This window comes from Lissotriton vulgaris, chromosome 6, assembly GCF_964263255.1.
Source record: "Lissotriton vulgaris chromosome 6, aLisVul1.2, whole genome shotgun sequence".
Taxonomy (NCBI): Eukaryota; Metazoa; Chordata; class Amphibia; order Caudata; family Salamandridae; genus Lissotriton; species Lissotriton vulgaris.
Genome location: NC_141694.1, coordinates 490,704,786 through 490,723,621, shown reverse-complemented (window position 1 = coordinate 490,723,621; position 18,836 = coordinate 490,704,786). Strand labels below are relative to the sequence as shown.

General features: G+C 44.9%; 1 protein-coding gene across 13 annotated transcripts in view; it reads right to left on the bottom strand.

Annotated features, from left to right (window-relative positions):
- The window catches only part of RIMS1 (regulating synaptic membrane exocytosis 1), a 1,970,833-nt gene that overhangs the window by 1,183,973 nt on the left and 768,024 nt on the right, over positions 1 to 18,836 (bottom strand). The window lies entirely within an intron of this gene.

The window sequence follows — 18,836 nt, the reverse complement described above, 5'->3', positions numbered from 1 at the left end:
TGAAAGAGGGTCTGAGGATCCACCGCAGCACTCAGTACAGGCCCTTGTGTAAATCCACAGCAGATCCACAGAACCAGACGACAATTTAAAAAAATACACACACTCACTCACACACCCACTTACACATCCATACAACCACTCACATACCCACTCAGAGACACAGAACACCACTCTCACACCCGTAAAGCCACTCACATACCCGCTCAGAAACCCAGAGAACCACACACACCCACTCACAGATCCACACAGGCACTCAAAGACCCAGCCTCTCACACACCACTAGTGCCACTCACACACCCACTTGCACACCCACTCACTCACACACACACATGCATCCACTCAGAGACCCTGAAAACCACTCACACACCCATGTTTACACTCATACAGCCAGTTACATACCCACTCAAACTCATAAACCACTCACACACCAACTCACAGGCCCACAGAGGCAGTCTGTAACACTCACTTACACACCCATAGAACCACTCACACACCCACTAACACACCCACACAACCACTCACACACCCAGGCGACAGGGATGTCATAGTTAGGAAATAGCATAAAAAAATTGTCGAATTTCACTGGGAAAAAAACTACAGGGACATTATAGTCAGGAAATAACATTGAAAAAACATTTGAAATTCATTTAAAAAAAACAAAGGTTACAGGGACATTATAGTTAGGTTCAGATTTTACACACACAAAATCATAGAAAATAAGCAGTTATAGTTATCTCAAGTGACTATAACTCATGCCCTCAACATGCACTGCTAATTACCCCACATATTAAATCACTCATGAAATAGTTGACAATAATCACTGCAACATTTACAGTGAAATTATTAATGAAAAAACTGCCCATGCCGGTGAGGAAATATAAATTTTATGGTCAAGTTGTGTTCCCTATCGTGTACCCCACCGTCTCCATGTACCAGCTTAAAGTGCATGTAACTTCCCTCCTGTGCCAGCTATGAAGACGCAAATACATTTGCGTCCAACGTTAACATGTCCTCTTTCAAACCCACCCTGAATGGGTTGAATAGTCCGTTCCTAAGTATGCTATGCCAACGTCTTTTTGTAGTGTACTTTACACGTTTTTCAGCTCTGGCAAAGTAGGCCCTGAATTTCTGCCATCGAGCCTTTTTTCTGGCTTCTGACTCTGAAAGCCTCAGCCCAGGCTGCCTCTGTACCCGTGAACTCTGACTTACTTCCAGCGCGGCCCACCGCGCTTAGCTCAGCCTGCTGCCTGCCAAGACTGACTACAACCTTCGAATTATCTGTTCCGCTCCTCGAAAATACATTCCTGCCTACTAGTTTAAGTAAACATCCCCCCAGCTGCAGAACTGTTTCCGTGCAAGTAATTCATAGCCTCTGTTACCATGCTCCCATGGAAGGCCCATGCCCCCACGCTTCTCATGCAGACACTTAGGCGCTTATACACGCACTCACAGTCAGTATAGAATAGCTTCTGCCCCAGAGACCCTTTCCGTTCAGATAATATGGTTCCCAAACATCAGATATCAGGTATGATAGAAGTACGAGTTGATCTGACATGCCAGACTTCTGTCTCTTTCCGCTAGTGTAAATGTCAAGTCCCCTGCACCCTCCAGTTTCACGTCAATCACACGTCATGCAGCTGCGCGCGCATCCAAGCCTCCGATTTCTGCTGACATTGCAACATTTCTGTTTTGTGCCACCCACTTATGACACCTACCTGTGACGCTTCTAGCACACACCTCTAGTTCACGCCTAGTTCACGCCTCCTGATTACGTAGTATTAACACGTGGATGCTGTTATCTTGTCTTCTCTCAGCTGTTACGCCTACTATATTGCTTTCTATGATGTGAATTAAGTATATAAGCTATGTATTGTCAATAAAATATTGCTCTATCCCTTCCTGAACCCCTTGTGGTTGCAGGAACATGATATCCAGTTCCGGAACGATTCCTTTTTAAGGAATAAAACCCTTAAGAACTCTAACACCACGGACTCTGTTTTTTTCTTTCCGATTGAGTTATTATTGATTAAGTACTTACCTGCATAGAAATTAAGACGGTAAATTAAATATTTACGACATTTTGGCGCCCGAATAGGGACCCCTCCCCCACCCCACGCGCCGGTTGGTGCGTTGCAAGCTCTGTCCCCTGCCATCAGTTAGACGGAAACTACGCGTACCGGCAGGATTTCCTGTATCTCCCTCTGGCCCACGGAGGTGATGAAGACTACGATCAGCACCCAGACGAGGCGGTGAGGAGTGCGGAGGATCCCGACCAGAGCCTAGCCGAAAGAAGCAAGGTCCGAGTTGTCAAGAGGCCCACCAGTTTTCCGAAGTATCCACGTGTCGAGTCGAGTCGAGTCCGGTCCAGTCCAGTCGAGTTTTCCGAGGCCTTCTGTTTTCCGTGCTTCCCGGTGAGTACCATTGCTGGGACGTATCTAGACGGGTTTGGGTACACAAGTCCGGTCTGCACTGTTTTAGACAGTGTATCTGTACTGTTTAGCAGTACATCAGTTATTCAAGTTTTTGCATTGTCTCTGACAGTGTATCTGTACTGTTTAGCAGTACATCCGGTATAGGGGGTAGTCATATATGTCTCAAATGTCTTTTCATGTGATTAATGTCGTGGTATGAGTGTGACTGTTTTAATGTGCATTATTGTGTTCTTGTATAACTAGCTGTATTCAGTATTAAGTAGTTAGGATTGAGCATTCAGTACTAAGTAAAACAAGATGCCGTTTTTCAACAAGTTAAAGCAGATAGGAACTAGGAAAGGGATACTAGAGGAAGAAATTCCTATCCCCCCTAGGGACACTCCTGGAAATTTTATGTACCATAAGCATGGCTTAGATGCCATATTGTATCTAGATTTATGGGCCGATTATACTAAGCATCTAGACGAGAGACACAGATGGCCTGTTACCGGAACATGGGATGCCGAGTGCATCATGAAGGTAGAGGAAGCACTATGGAAAAAGAAAGCCAGACAATCTCAGAAAGACGCCATAGAGTTTTGGCGTAAGGAATCACATAAGCGTGCTGAAAAGGCACTACGTAGAGAAGACAGACTTAAAGAATCAGATCAAGCCCAAGAAAATGAATTAGTTACTGAAGGGATCCGAGTAAAATCAGAGCAAATAGACCGTGCACGAAACAATCTCGTAAACGGTATGTATCTCGCGGCCGAGGGTTCGCCTGGGGCCATTTCAGAAATACCGAAAAATCTGCCGCCACCATTGGTTCCAACTAAAGTAACTCACAGGACCACTAAAGACATATTCCTGAATTCCTATCTAGAGGATGTAGCACCCGCTTACATCAATCTGCCTGTTCGTGTCCCGCCTACTGACGGTGACGGAGGTGGCAACGCGCCCCCAGACCAAATTCCGCCACAACTGCAACCAGGTTTCCCCGTTCGACCGACCATTCCTCCACCTCCACCACTTCCCGCACCTAAAGTTGATCTACCGAAACCGCTTCTACCGGACCCTACTAAAAGACAAATTCAAGTTCAGATACAGACTCCACAGAGAGATAATGTCCAAGCTTCCGCCTCAGGAGGTGCGATAGGGGGTCTTCGGACCCCGCCATTAACACACAGATTACACCTTAGGGATATGCAGAGTCCTTTCACGTTCAAATCACCCCGTCTCGACATACTCAAAGAACCGCTTGCAGTTTGCAGATATGATCCAGTACCCGGCAAAGACGATAGAATGATGATGGCATCACTACGGTTACGATCTGCTACTGATTACCTGCTGTTATTTGCAGGAATGAAGGAGCGCCTAGATAGAATATATCACTTTGTTCAGACTGGGAAAGACCCTGACAGTATTAAGGATGCCATGGAGCACCAGAAAGTTGACACTCAAGTATATATACTACGTTTTTTTATAAATTGCCTAATAAGAGAACGAGACAGGCCTGAAACAGAACAGGATGAATTAGATGGACTCAACAGGTGGGGCCAAAATATATCTGAAGGAAAACATGATAAGGGGACTTGCATAGCCAGTATGTACAAGAAAATAAGAAAAGCAGTGATAGAAATACACGAAAAAGAGAAAGAAAAGGCCTCCTCCGAGGAGGAGGAAGAACTTGAAGAACCAGAAAAGACTACAGATACGATAGCGTATGTAGGTAAGGGAACTTACCTTAGGAAAGGTATTCGTCCAGAAAGCAAGAGAGTTTTTCTCTCTGGTTTAACGAACCCGAATTCTTCTGAACATCGGTTCCAGGAGACTGATAAAAGGCTTCGAGACCGAATAGGGTACCATGTACTCAATTCTATGGATGAACAAGAACTAGCCCGGTCAGCAATATTATGGGCTGACAATCCAGACATATACAATGATGACACCGTAGCGCAGACATTCCTGAACCTTTCCCCAGACGAGCAGAAATTAGCAGGTGTATACATGATTCAGCACCTCCTCACGTTATACAGAATCCAACATTCTGATCCAGGTCCCTTACACGAAACATTAGAAGCACTACTCATGGATAGATGGAGAGGTCTAAGTACCAAGTTAATACAAATAATTCTAGAACAACGACATAGATATAACACTTTCGTAAGCTCCGAATATGTTCCCGCTCCGCCACCAGAAAGGAAAATGTATCATATGGAACGTCTGCATGGCATTGAAAGTCAGAACCCCTTACGAGAAGTACATCCAGTTATGGGTACCGATCATACCTTGAAACGTGTGTATGTGCACACGCCTCTGACCAAGTTAGAACTGTTAGAAATGAAGAAACTAGTACCGTGCCATGATAAAGACCCTGCAGGTTTTCACAGAGAGCTTAAAGACATGTTACTGATGGGGGATTACACATATGAAGATATCATGAAAATGTTAAAGGTACTGCTGCCCACGGGCATCTACGAGAAACTCAAGGAAAAGGAATGGGAGGTGGGAGAGAAAAAGATTGTATGGGCAGAAATAGAAGACGAAGAGAACAAACGTGTCCCAGGGGTAGGCCTTGGGGAGAAAACTAAAGCATTACCAGGTTTGATAGTACAGGTTCTGCCTAGATTATTGACAACAAGAAAGGAAGACTGGGATGCAATCTCAGCATGTAAACAGAAACCCGACGAAGATACTAGTGACTTCTATTCAAGATTCGAGAAATGTTTTATTATTAACAGCGGTCTTAAACCAAGTAGCGAGTCGTACCCGCATCTTTTTGTATCAAAGTTAGTCGAGAATTCCCTGTTAGCAGTTAAAAACCGTGTATACAAGGTTGAGAGTACATGGCAAGCAAATACGCCCTCACAGATGTTACAAATGTTACAATACCATCAGAACAGAATTAGAGAAGAACAAGATCATGAACAGAAACGTATGAAAGACACGAAAATGAAAATGTTAGTAGCCCAATCAGTTCCAGCCGACGGTCAAAGAAAGGATACGACCCAGACAGGTCACACCGCAGCTCCAGTTAAAGGGACATGCAACTATTGCAAGCAGCCAGGTCACTACGTACATGAGTGTCCCGTTCTGAAACATAACATAGCAACAGGTAAAACTAAAGAGAGACCGCATCCACCGAGACAAGATCAGGCCCAGCAACAGACCTCACAGAACGTACAGCCCATTGCCGCGACTCAACAAGTTTCCCAACAGATGTACCAGTATGCCCAAGCTGCTTACCCCGATTACCAACGATACGCATGAAACAGCCTAGAGAGGGAGTTGGGATTGCCTCTTATTGAAATTCCTGTAGATCAAGAAGGTCCTTATGTACACAGTCAAGTATTGGGAAAAGACAGAAAGTTTTTAATTGACACAGGGGCAAGCCGCACCACAATAAGCCATGACGAAGTCCCAGGGGCACCCCTCTCAGGCTCACAGAATGTTTCCCTTGGTTTTTCAGGACAGCCCATTGTAAATGAGGTATCAGAACCAGTCCCCCTGGCTGTGGGTCCATTATCACGAGTTACAGACTTGTTACTTACGAAATCATGTCCAGAAAATCTGTTAGGAATAAAGACATTAAAGGCTCTAGGAGCCATAATATGCTGTTCCCCGGAAGGAGTTAGACTCTTTCTGCGGGATTTCAAGGGTCATTATGTATTACGAGAGTTTGATGTCAGATTGAAAAATGTACCAGATCACTTGTGGGCAAAAGGCCCAACTGATGTAGGTTGTATGCATATCACACCGTACCGTGTTACACTCAAGACAGGAGTTGTTTTACCCCGAATCAGACAATACAAGTTACCACCTGATGCTGTAGTGGCTTTACTGGAAATCATTGAAGAGCTCATTGCCCAAGGAGTGGTCGTAGAGACCGACTCCAATATCTGTAATTCACCCATCATCCCGATTCTTAAACGTACTGATCCCAATGCACCGCCAGTATATCGGCAGGTGATTGATCTGCGATAATTGAATAAATGGTCCCCGATATCTCTTCCCTATTGACTGCTATTGATTCTGAAGCAACGTTCTTTACTGTAATTGATCTCAAGAACGCTTTCTTTAGTGTACCCATTGATCCAGAGAGCCAATACCTCTTCGGATTCAGTTTAAATGGACGAAGTTTCAAATTTTCCCGCGCACCTCAAGGATTCACAGAAAGCCCCAGCATCTATAGTCAAGCACTGAAAAGACAACTAGATTGTATTCAAATGCCAGTTAACACCGCTTTACTGCAATACGTCGATGATCTGCTGATCACCGCACGAAGTGAGCCCGAATGTGAACAAGCATCACTGACAGTATTACATTTTCTGGCCGACAAGGGACACAAGGTGTCTCCTTCGAAGCTACAATTCTGTGTTCAGCAAGTTGTGTACTTGGGTCACTTGCTGTCCAAAGTGGGGAGACAGCTCACTCCCGATCGCATTCAGTTAATTGTAAATATGCCACAACCCCAGACACAAAAGGAAGTGCGGGCCTTCATAGGCCTCACCTCGTACTGCAGACAATGGATTCCTCAATATGCATTTCTAGCTAAACCACTCATTCAGTTAACAACTCAAGAGGCAGCGACTTCGACTGTCCTCCCTTGGACTCAGGAACACACACAAGCCTTTGAAGAATTAAAGAAAGCTTTATGCCAAGCACCAGTTTTAGCGACACCATGTTACAGCAAACCTTTTACACTTTTTGTTACAGAACGTGATGGTACAGCGTTGTCTGTCCTCACCCAAGATCAAGCAGGTTCACATAAGCCGTGCGCTTATTTTTCAAGTACATTGGATTCAGTAGCCCAGGCACTCCCTGCGTGCTTAAAGTCAGTAGCAGCAACAGCATTAGCAATCAGACAGAGCGATTCAATTGTTTTAGGCCATCAGTTAACAGTACAAGTTCCACATTCTGTAGAGGTTCTTTTAAACAGAACCCAGACTCAGCACTTGACTATAGCACGACTGACAGGTTACGAATTAACGCTATTCCAGCCACACATAGAAATCAGACGCTGCAGCATTCTGAACCCCGCAACACTGTTACCTACAATTATGACAGATCCAGCCCCGCATGATTGTATAGAGATCATTAATGCAGTAACAAAGCCTCGACGAGACTTAACAGATGTTCCACTGACAAATCCAGACCTGACACTTTATGTGGATGGTTCATGTATGAGAACAAGTACAGGAGAATTAGTGGCCGCGTATGCAGTGACCACTGAAACCGAAGTTAAAGAAACACATCGTATTGACACACTGTCCGCTCAAGCGGCAGAGCTTATTGCTCTGACCCGAGCCTGTATACTAGCCAATAACAGAAATGTTAACATATACACTGATTCCCGTTATGCGTTCGGAGTTGTACACGACTTCGGAATGTTATGGCAAGAAAGAGGTTTCTTGACCTCTCATGGTGCCAAGATCCAACACGGTCCCCTCATTCAAGCACTGTTAGAAGCAATACATCTGCCTTCAGGCATATCCGTCATGAAGTGTAAAGCACATACTAAAGTTACAGATTCTGTTTCCCAGGGTAACGACCTGGCAGACCAGACAGCAAAACATACAGCATTGACTCACACTCAGACAACTGACGTGACAAAGACAATAGTACCGACAAATTGTATGACAGTCAGGGATCCCACACTAGATGTAATCGATCTTCAGACACATGCTACCCCGGATGAAATAAAGAAATGGACTGAACTAGGAGGGATCCAGACAGATCAAGGTTGGATCCTTGCACGCCACAACATTAGGAGCATGCGTTGGTGAGGGTGGGGCCTGGACTAAATCTCCCTGTAATCGTTTTCCCAAATTCCCACCCAAATTATCCTCACTAACTCTAGACTGGAGTTTAATGAGAGTTTTAAGTGAGAAAAAATTATCAAGGGTAGACTGTTCGAATTTATCTAACCGTTCCCCCAAGCCCCTAACTTGATCAATAAGTGGGGCTAGTAGGGTTTTAAACAAGTCCTCAAGGTGGTTAAGAGAAACGGGGTCCAGCGGAGCTGGGGGCTTGTCAGGGGAATTGGAATGTACCTGCTCAGCCTCAGAAGACATACTCGGAGGGGAGTTCCCTCCCACCATATCCGGAATCACTGACGCCAAACCACTGTCTAATTTAGAGCCCATGCCCCTTAACACATGCTTCCTAGGGCGCTTGTACAATCTGGGGTGACTGCCTTTCCGCGTACTCACAGCCCTTTTCCTCTTAAGATGGTTTGAAGAGACTTGCACTGGGCACGACAAGGGCAAAGCCTGAAGGGAGTCCTTGTGTGATAGATGCAAGCCCTGGCCACCATCAAGGCAGGAGGGATCAGGGGTACAAGAGCCCATAGCCACAGGACCAGCACCAGAGAAAGGCAATTGGACTGCCAAATTCTCCAGTCTGTCAATGCTTGCTCCTATGGCAGACAGCCGTGGCAGCTCGGCTTTGTCAAGACCGGGGGGGGGGGAGGAATCCGACACAGTGGGAGGTGACAAAACCTGTGCCATAGGACCAAGAGATGAGCGTCTTGCCGGTAAATAGTCCTGAGAAAGGCGACGTTCCGTTATCACGATCTCCTTTTCTATCACCGCTGCTACTCTGGTAATGAACTTGTCCATTGTTCCTATGATGGCGCTCCCAGCGGCTCCATCACCCCCACCCCTTAGGATTTTCCCCGAAGGGTAGACATGATGATAACGACTTACTTGCATAAAGTTCAAGAAACCCTCAGAGGCCAAGATAGCAGATGACAGGGGGGTGGCCCAGCCCAGCCACTGACAGCCCCTGACTGCCACAGACTGCCCGCCCTTTGCCCGGGCTTCGCCCGGCGTCCCGCACGCGTCCCGCTGTGCGGCTACTAATCCTTAATAAAGGGCGTTGCAGGCGGGGGGCGTGGTGTCCAGGGGGCGCGGCGGCAATTGGTGGTGAAGCACTGAGCCTCCTGGTCAGTGTAGTTCACTAACGCTGCTCTTCCTCCAGCGACATCCTTGGTGCTCCTCAATGGCCGCAGCTCCTCAGGGAAGAGATGATCAGATTTGCCCCTCACTGACTGCGTGAAGCGGGTGCGGCGAACAGTAAAACCAGCGCCAAGGCAGTCAGCGGTATCCCCTTGGAAGGGGTGAGAGCAAACCTCAGGTAGGATTCTCGAGTCCCACACGCCGTCTCCCACAGGAACGCTATATATATATATATATATATATATATATATATATATATATATATATATATGTATATATATAACTCATGCCCTCAACATGCACTGCTAATTACCCCACATATTAAATCACTCATGAAATAGTTGACAATAATCACTGCAACATTTACAGTGAAATTATTAATGAAAAAACTGCCCATGCCGGTGGCACAAGTTGGGGACTGCGAGGGAGCCCCAGGGCCTCACAGCTATAGCCAGCTCCCAGCATGGTGCGGGAGCCAGCATTTCTCCTGCCTAGAGAGAGCATCTATTTATGTTTCTCCCTCTGGGTGGGAGCAAGTTGTTGGTCTGTTTCCCTGTCTGCATCAGTAATGGCAGGGAAATAAATCTCAAGTCTGCTTCCATCCAACTGGAACATTTTTAAAGCTTATGACTGCTGGGAGCAGACTTTGTGTTGCAGGAGATTTAAAAGTGCTCTCACCAGGCTGGAGCAAACACAAGTTTCCCTGCTCATGCCTGATGTGGGCAGGAAAACGACTGTGTCACAGGGGTGGACACCCCTGGACACAGTTTGTGAGCTGGCCCTTGGGATGGAGTCTTTTGAGACAGTAAAGGCTCAGGGAGGGGACAATGCAGCCTCCCTCTTAATGTACGCAGCAGCCAAAGGCTCAAGTAGGGGGGGCACCTGAAACCCCTTAACATATCCTCTGGGCTCCAGGGTATGGGGTCTCCAGTGCCACATACGGACTGGGAGGTGAACGAGCACCGCCTCTAATAATAATGAATTTAGGCACTAAAGGATGGGGTTTCTGGGGCCTAAAATGGCTTGGGGAGGGGGCAGCCTGCCCCCTCTCCATAAATATAAAATTGGGCCCGAGAGGATGAGGTCCCTGCTGCAAAATACACACTAAAGCACCAGAAAGGATTACAGAAATAAGAACCGAATACAATTTTCAATTTTGTCCCTGGGGGTTCGTTTTTGCTCCCCTGTATTCTGCCACCCTTATATTATTTTATTTATACAAGTTTGGACAGAGGACTAAGTCCCTGAGCCCTGTAATTGCTGACAGTAGCATTATTCTCATATTGCTGGCAGCTGACCAGAACGCTTGCTTGAACAAGAGTCTGACTTCCATGGGACCAAGATGTGCCAAGGGAAAAAAGCTCCCTGTGCTCCTGTGAACCCAACCATTCATATATACAATTTCTTTTAAGACATTAATTTCTCAACAGCTCCTGAACAGATTTACACCAAATCACAACAAGCACAATCTGCGGACCAAGATTTAGCTCCTTGCCTAATTTTATACATTTTGGGAAACCTCTTATTTCTCAGCCCCCCACTTGCCATAACACCCCGAAACATTCCCTGCACAAACTAATCAAAGAGTAGCACCTTTTTTTTAGAGATTCATCGAATGGCACCAAAGTCATTAGCAATACAAAATAGGCATTTTCTATGGAAACGCTGATCATTTCATTAGCTCTCTGGTGAGCTTTTAGTTCATCACAGACATAGGTCCAATTATTTATTGAACTGATTATTTACAGATGCACATATAGTTCCTCATCCTGATTAAATCCCAGTGGTGTTAGTGTCCTGAATGATACAATATATTTTGTTTCATTTTGCAATGAACTGATACAGGATGCATTGTAGCAAACCCATGGCAAATTTGAGATATAAAGCATCAGATGAACTAGAGATAAATTATCTTTGGAATACTCAATTAACAAAAATTAAATGTATTCAAGGACAAGATACCATGTTTAACATGAAATCGCTCACCAGAGAGTTTGATTTTCATTATTAAGCGTTTCAAAAAATTGCACTGTGCAATGGATAAGTAAAGATTTGCATTTTGCTTCATGAAATTTCACGAAAAATGTGTTTAAAAGTGAAAACATTTTTTAATTACACATGCTTGCACTCTCATTCACCAATGTATAATATCACTTAAGCACTATGCAATTTATATCAGAAAAAAAGAAAAAAATATATAATTTTTTTAACTATGTATAGCAGCATGCTATGTGCCTCACAAACAGGAAATGCTTGCGAAAGTAGAAATAAATGAAGCCTGTTTTGAACTGTGAAACGTCCTGTGATCAAGGTTCAAGTGGCGATTCCGAAATGCGTTGGGCATGGCAACTGCCTTTACATTTAAATAAATTAATGAACTTATTATCCCGATTGAGTGCTCTCTTCATTAATCCCCGCTCTCCACTGACATATTTGGTAAGATATTTACCAGCAGCCTTGCTGGAGAAGATGCGCACCGCCCCACACAAGCAGCGCCGGCTTTCAAAATGAGAGCATTGACACAGAGATGTAAAAGTGAATGCAGGCAGCCACCGCGACTTTGGGTATTTGGAAAATTGCACATATCTACAGGAGAGGAGAAAAGGAAATTACAGAGTGCCATACCGAATAGACGGGGATTCAGTGAGACTGAAACCGGAGGGGAGCAGCCTCATTAAAGTCACATCTTAGTAGGTAAGAGCAAACGTGGCAACGTATAAATATCTTTTTAACTGTGCAGAAAAGCCAATCCCTAGTGGGGAATGGGGCTCTCTAATGCTACACCAAATTGACACTATTGATTAAACAGTGGGGACGATATCCATTTCATTCGAATTGGACAGGTGAAGCAACAAAAATGAAACAAGAAAGCTGACATTATTTACGAAGAGAAATCGCTATGACAACGAGTTAAGCGAATGCTGAGAGATTCGATTCAATCATCTGGTAATAACTTTTTCCTAACAAGTTTTTGTTTGAAAATTTGGGATCATCAGAAACATAAATAAGAAACAACTAACAAGGCAAACAAATTTGCAGAAGCCATGCCTCCAATCCCAAGGAGAGATCTTGTTTAAAAACACCGAACGATAACAAAGAAATTCTAAGGCATTGGGAAAGATTATCCAGAAAGGAAATTAACAAATGGTGGGAAGTAATACCTAAAAAAAAATATGTGTAAGTTAAACAAATTCCTTGTGGTCTGCGCATTACACTTATGCCAAGTCACCACGACACGTGGAGAATTACTGCAAAAATGGGGAAAGCACATTCTGGGATCCTCAATGTGTTTAACACTGATCCTGATAAAGCATATGGAAAAGGCACTTACTGACATCCAGAAAGAGCTAAAGAAAATAGAAGAACCACTGAATAAAATAGAAGTAACTGTAGAACTCAAAAAGCTCAATGTTGAACAAATTAGAGAAACATGAAGAGTAAAACTGCGAAAACAACACAAATTTCAAAGAGATAAATCAGATTATGAGGAAGGGTGACTTTTACAATCACAAGGAATTTGAACAACAAAGAAGCAAAGAACAACTGGAAATAGCTAACAGAGTTCTCAAGTTATGAATCACTAACAAGTACAGATGCCAGTGAAAATGAAGGACCAAGTACATCTGCGACAACAGGCAGTAACAAAAAACAAACTTTTTTATCCGAAATGTGCATGGCCTCACAACAACAAAATTGGGAGAAAACCAAACCAAGAGGACAGGGCAGAGGAATAATAAGAAAACAAGGAGAGGCCAAATGGGACAAAGAAGGAATGCTAACTAGAGGCAGATCCAACCAAACCAGTAAATAAATGAAGATGAAACCCAAGAGTTGAATGTCATCCATTTATCTGACAGAACCCTAACCGAATCGGAACAAAATCTCTTAAATAAAGGCCTAAACTACTGCCCAAAAATGCACTTGGACAATGCACAAGCACGTATAGTTCTATAGAAATACGTACGGAAGATCAAGTTGGAAAAATATTTGCAGAAAAGACAATAACAACAAGAGAAAGAACAGGAACAACGTATGGAAGTACATAATCAGTGGAGGACAAAGCAGCCCTGGAAACATTGATAACAATGGGGCATTCTGAAACTGAACCCAATCCAGACACTGTGGATGATTTATTTCCCCCATTAGGAGCTGGAATCAGTGGTACAAAACCGAAGTCCTCTTTTTTACCCAAATCTACCACCAGGAAATAAAATAGATGTTTTCCACAAAGCGGTTATACATGATCTTTACAAGCTACATCACACACAACAGCAAGATAATCTAACTATACAGGAAAGAAATGCAGTAAAATATCTTCAAGAAGATGAACCTATTGAAATAAAGCCTGCTGACAAGGGCGGGAATATCGTAATCCAAAATAAACAGAATTACATTCAAGAAGCCAACAAACAACTGAAAGATGTCACATGCTATGAAATCTTAACCACATCGCTGCGGCGGCTATTCCGCCGCAGCGCTAAGTGGGCGGGGCGGCCGCGCGGTGGCCGCATGCTGGTGACAGAACCGCTCCATCACCAGCCGCGGTTGCGCTGTGCTGATGACGGAGCGGTTCTGTCATGGCCCCGCCCGCTCAATAGAACGCTCAGCACAGGCGCGGAATTCGCGCTGCGCATGAGCGGCGGGCGGGCCATGACGGAACCGCTCCGTCATCAGCACAGCGCACCCGCAGCTGATGACGGAGCGGTTCTGTCATCAGCATGGAAAGGGTTAACAAATGACCGTACAATTGAAAACATTCTGGATAAGAACATGCAAACATGGCTAAACCAATGGCTAAATGATGAAGAATAAAACACATACATGGTGGTGGAAAATCTAACAGTAGACACCATGTATTTCCTACCAAAAATACACAAAAGCAAACACAACCCGCTAGGAAGACCAATTGTGTCTGCAAATGGCTCAATACTGGAATCAATGTCAAATGACAGAGGTCTTTCTTGCCTCATTAGTAAACGATTTGAACTCCTATTTAAGAGACCCTACAGACCTCTTGCAAAAAATAGAGTGAACATTGTGGCATCCAGAGTATACATTAATTGCAATAGACGTCATTGCATTGTATACAAACAAAGAGCATAAGATCGGAATCAATGCATGCAGTTTTTTCTTTGGAAAAAGAAACATTCAACACCAGCATCAGAAAAGCATGTTAATCAATATGATTACCTTCTGCCTACACAATAATATCTTCATATTCAATAAAGAACTTTTCAAACAAATTAAAGGGACAACCACAGGCTTTTCATTTTCTCCGAACTATGCCAATCTGGTCATGGGATGGTTCGAACAGAAAATTGCCTGGAAACCAGAAAATTATGCATTTGTTAACAAAATAATTTTATGGCTAAGGTTTATTGATGACCTGTTCATTGTCTGGGATGGTACGGAAGAAGACTTTGCTATATATTTCAACATCCTCAACAACAACGAGGCCAACTTAAAATTCAAATGAAATAAGTGCAACAAAAATAACGTTCTTAGACATATTGTTTTTTCAGTGAATTTCAAAGGTTATTTAAATGCTAATTTCTAACTATAACGTCCCTGAAACATATGTTTTTTTCAGTGAATTTCTAAGCTTTTTTAAATGCTAGTTTCTAACTATAGAAGGTATTCTGTGAGCCAGAGTAGATCAGGCATACACAGTATTGTTAAAATTTAACAAATACTGTGTATGCCTGATATACTACGGCTCACAGAATACCTTCTAGAGGGGGACCTTGTTGTTTATTTATACCATTAACTGGAGGAGGGTGCGCCCACCCAAGTGCTTTTTAGCACTACCTCTTCACTCCCCCTTTTGTTTCTTTGTTTACTAGTTTCTAACTATGCCAACAGAGGTAAAACATGTGCAGAAAGAGGAATAAAAGCGCAGAAAGAAGCAAGAGAAATGCAGAAAGAGGCAACAGAAGACCAGAAAGACAAAGAAAGGTGCAGAAAGAAGCAATAGATATGCAGAAAGAACCAACATAAGGGCAGAAAGAAGCCTTGTTGCAAAGTCATTCTGTGCCCCCAACATTTTGCTGACGGATACTGGTGGTAACTGACTGACTAACCAGGCCTAGAGCCACTGCTATGCTAAAAGACACTTAGAATACAGTGAAAACACCTACATACACTAGGATACACTATGGGTTGGGGTACCCCTGTGATTTTCTTGACCATCCCTGTAAGGCCCTAGTATCTAATAGTAAAACAACAAGTAGGGTGTCCAGGAAAACTGTTCAATCTGAATCCAAATAAACCTGAGACCATTAATTCTAAAGTTTATGAGCTTTATTCAGCTTAGTTCAGTTTTTCAAAAAGACATTCAAAGTCAATTATACATGGCTTTAAAAGGAATGACACATTATTAGATCACACATTGTCATCACATTTGAAAACATAATCCAACATAAATACACATGACAAAATCTTTTTGGTGAACAAGTAAGAAAACACAAATGAAAACAAACACACATCAATTATCGTAAGTACAAGCCTACCTCTTACCTTTAGTAAGCCCAACGCAAGTGGGATTTGCTGAGAGGTGGTCACAAGCCACGCCCCCTTTCCAGACCATTCTGCAAACGCACCTCCTGGTGGGCTCTAGGTTGGGGAAAGAAGTCCCCTTTCCTCATGAGGATCCCTGGGGGCCAACTAGCACACCAGGTACCTCCAGTAAGCGCCACACAGCTGGGTTGCTGAGAGTAGTCCGAGGCCATGCCCCCTTTTTACACCACTCTGCAAACGCGGCTCCTGGCACACTGCTGCTCAGGGGATGAAGTCCACTTGTGTCCTTAGGTCCTCAGGACACAAAAGGACCTCATCACCCCACCAGCAGTGCGCCAAGAGGCACACTAGCAGAGGGGTTTAAAAAGGGGCGTTGCCTCAGACCAACTCTGCGCAATCCAGCTGTGTGGTGCTTACTGGAGGTTCCTGGTGGGCTAGTTGGCCCCAGGGACCCTCAGCACTCAAGGGGACTTAATTCCCCAACTTAGAAGGCGCCAGGGGGCGCGTTTGCAGAGTGGTGCAGGGAGTGGGCGGGGCCTCCGGCGAGATGACGGCTTAAAAAAAAAAATTGTTAGAAGGGAAGCTGTGTGGCCCCCCTTCTTTCAATAATTTGCTTGGATCTGGGACCCCGTCCCCTAGGGCCTGCCACATTTTTTTTATTTAAAAAAACCAGGAAGGGGGTTGCGTGGCCCACCATCCCGGGGCCAATTTCGGCACAAGGGACCCCATCTCCCTTTCCCGGGGCATGGCTTTCTGTTAAAATTTTTAAGTTATGGGGAGGAGGGCTGCGTGGCCCTTCCCTGGGCCACTTTTGGCCCCGGCGACCCCATCTCCTGGGGTCGGCCCTCAAGTTGGGGACGGTGGCTGGAGCCCCAATGCCCCCACTGTCCCTGATGGCTCACCGCCTCCTGAGGGAGCCAGAATTGCTTTTGGGCAAGGGGAGCTCCTAACATGCAGTTCCCCTTGACCAAAAGCAATCTGCTTTGCTTTTCGTGTCCAAAAAGCAAAGCAGAGTTTGCTATGACAGGGAGGGAGCCATGCTCCCGCCCTGCCATAGCAAACAGCAATGTCCCAGGGGTGGGCACCCCGGGACATGGCAGGATCCGGCCCTGGGGGTCCCCAGGGCCATTGAGGGATCCAGGAGAAGGACGCACAGTCCTCCTCCCTTCATTTACATAGCTCCGGTGAGGTGGTGGTTCCCAGGGCTGGGGGTCAGTAATGGACCGCCATATTAGCATATTCAATGCCCCGGGGAGGTGGTGATTCCCGGGGAAGTGTGGGGGGGGGGGCTTGAGCCACCCCACACTAATTATTTATCAAAGCCCTGGGGAGGTGGTGGTCCCCGGGGCTTGGGGGGCCCATGAGGCCCCCCACCCAATTTTAATAAATCCCTGGGGAGGTGGCAGTCCACGGGACTGGAGTAGTATGGCTCACTGGTTAGAGGCGGCAGACCCAGAAGCAGAGGATGGCCCGGGACCAGGGTTCAATTCCCGACGCGGCAGGGTGTTTGGGCCAATGTCAGCGGGCTAAATAAATCTCGCCTCGATGTCACTCCAACCATGGGTTCCACTCGGCAACTCTAGGCAATAGCTTGCTTAATCTCCACAAATGGCCCCATCAATGCCGGGGATGCCTGGCTTCACCTTGGGGGTGCCCAATAGGGACCATCTCACAGGGAAAGCCAGGACGGGTTCCCCAGCGTTATACAGCGCCAGGTAACCTACGGGTAGCAGTGCGCTTTACAAGCTCAAATACATTTATATTTACACATTTACATTACTTGTGGGGCCAACAAGGCTCCCCGCCCTTATTTAAATAAAACCCCGGGAGGTGGCGGTCCCGGGGCTTGGCACGGCCTACGAGACCCCTACCCATAACTACTAAAGCCCTGGGGAGGTGGCAGTTGCTGGGGCTGCGTGCTCCCGCTCATTATGCATAACGCCCCGGGGAGATGGTGGTCCCTTGGGCTGCGGGGGCCTCTGTGCATCCCTGCTATAATTAAACTGGACCTGCCCCACCCGGGGGCTTAACAATATGATGGCTGCCAATTCTTCCTGGTTTGGAGTGTTGGCAGCCAATCAGAAGTAAGCTCGTGCTCAGCAGGAGTCGCGACTCCTCCTCGATGCTCAGATATTGATATTGTTATTTCTCAAATATCTCTTTAACTACTGGACGGAGTTACACCATTTAAAAACAAAGTGACTTTCTGAACCAAGAGCTACCTTTTTGCAAACATTGGTGTAACTCCGTTCAGCAGTTCAGGCTGTAGCCTGTTCCAAAACTTCCTATGGAAATTAATATGAAGAAAACGTGTTTTGGGACCCCGCTTTTTTCTCGGCCCAGACAGGAGATTACCAAAGTGGGCCATTATTTTTGAATATTTTGCGAAGTTTCGTCAACCGGCGCCAAAGATATTGGCAAATCAAAAAACGCTCTTTCTATGGAAACTAGGTCCTAACTGTAACTACTTACTGGTGACCGCCAGTAGGTAATATATACATATATATAAATGCTGGTGTTAATAGCATCTGAGGAAGGCTTTTCACGCTGAAATGCACTATGCCAAGAGTGATTAATTAAAGGGATTCTGTGTAATTCCCTGCTGTGTCCTCTGATAACTTTTACGGAGTGGAATTCGTATATATATATATATATATATATACACAGATACATACAAACACACACACATATACATATATACCATGAAAAACAGAACGGATCTACTGGTACCAAAAAACAAAAGGCCTGAAAACATCATAGACTCGAAAATTAATCATGAGAATGAAGTAACAAGATTAATCATGGATTTTGGCAACCAAAGTAACGAAATGAAAAGGGCACTACAAAAACATTGGCAAGTTGTGCTCCTGGATGAAACTTTGAAAGGGAATTTAACAACGCATCCAAGCATTGCATATCGGAAAACTTCTTCTTTAAGAGATATCTTAAC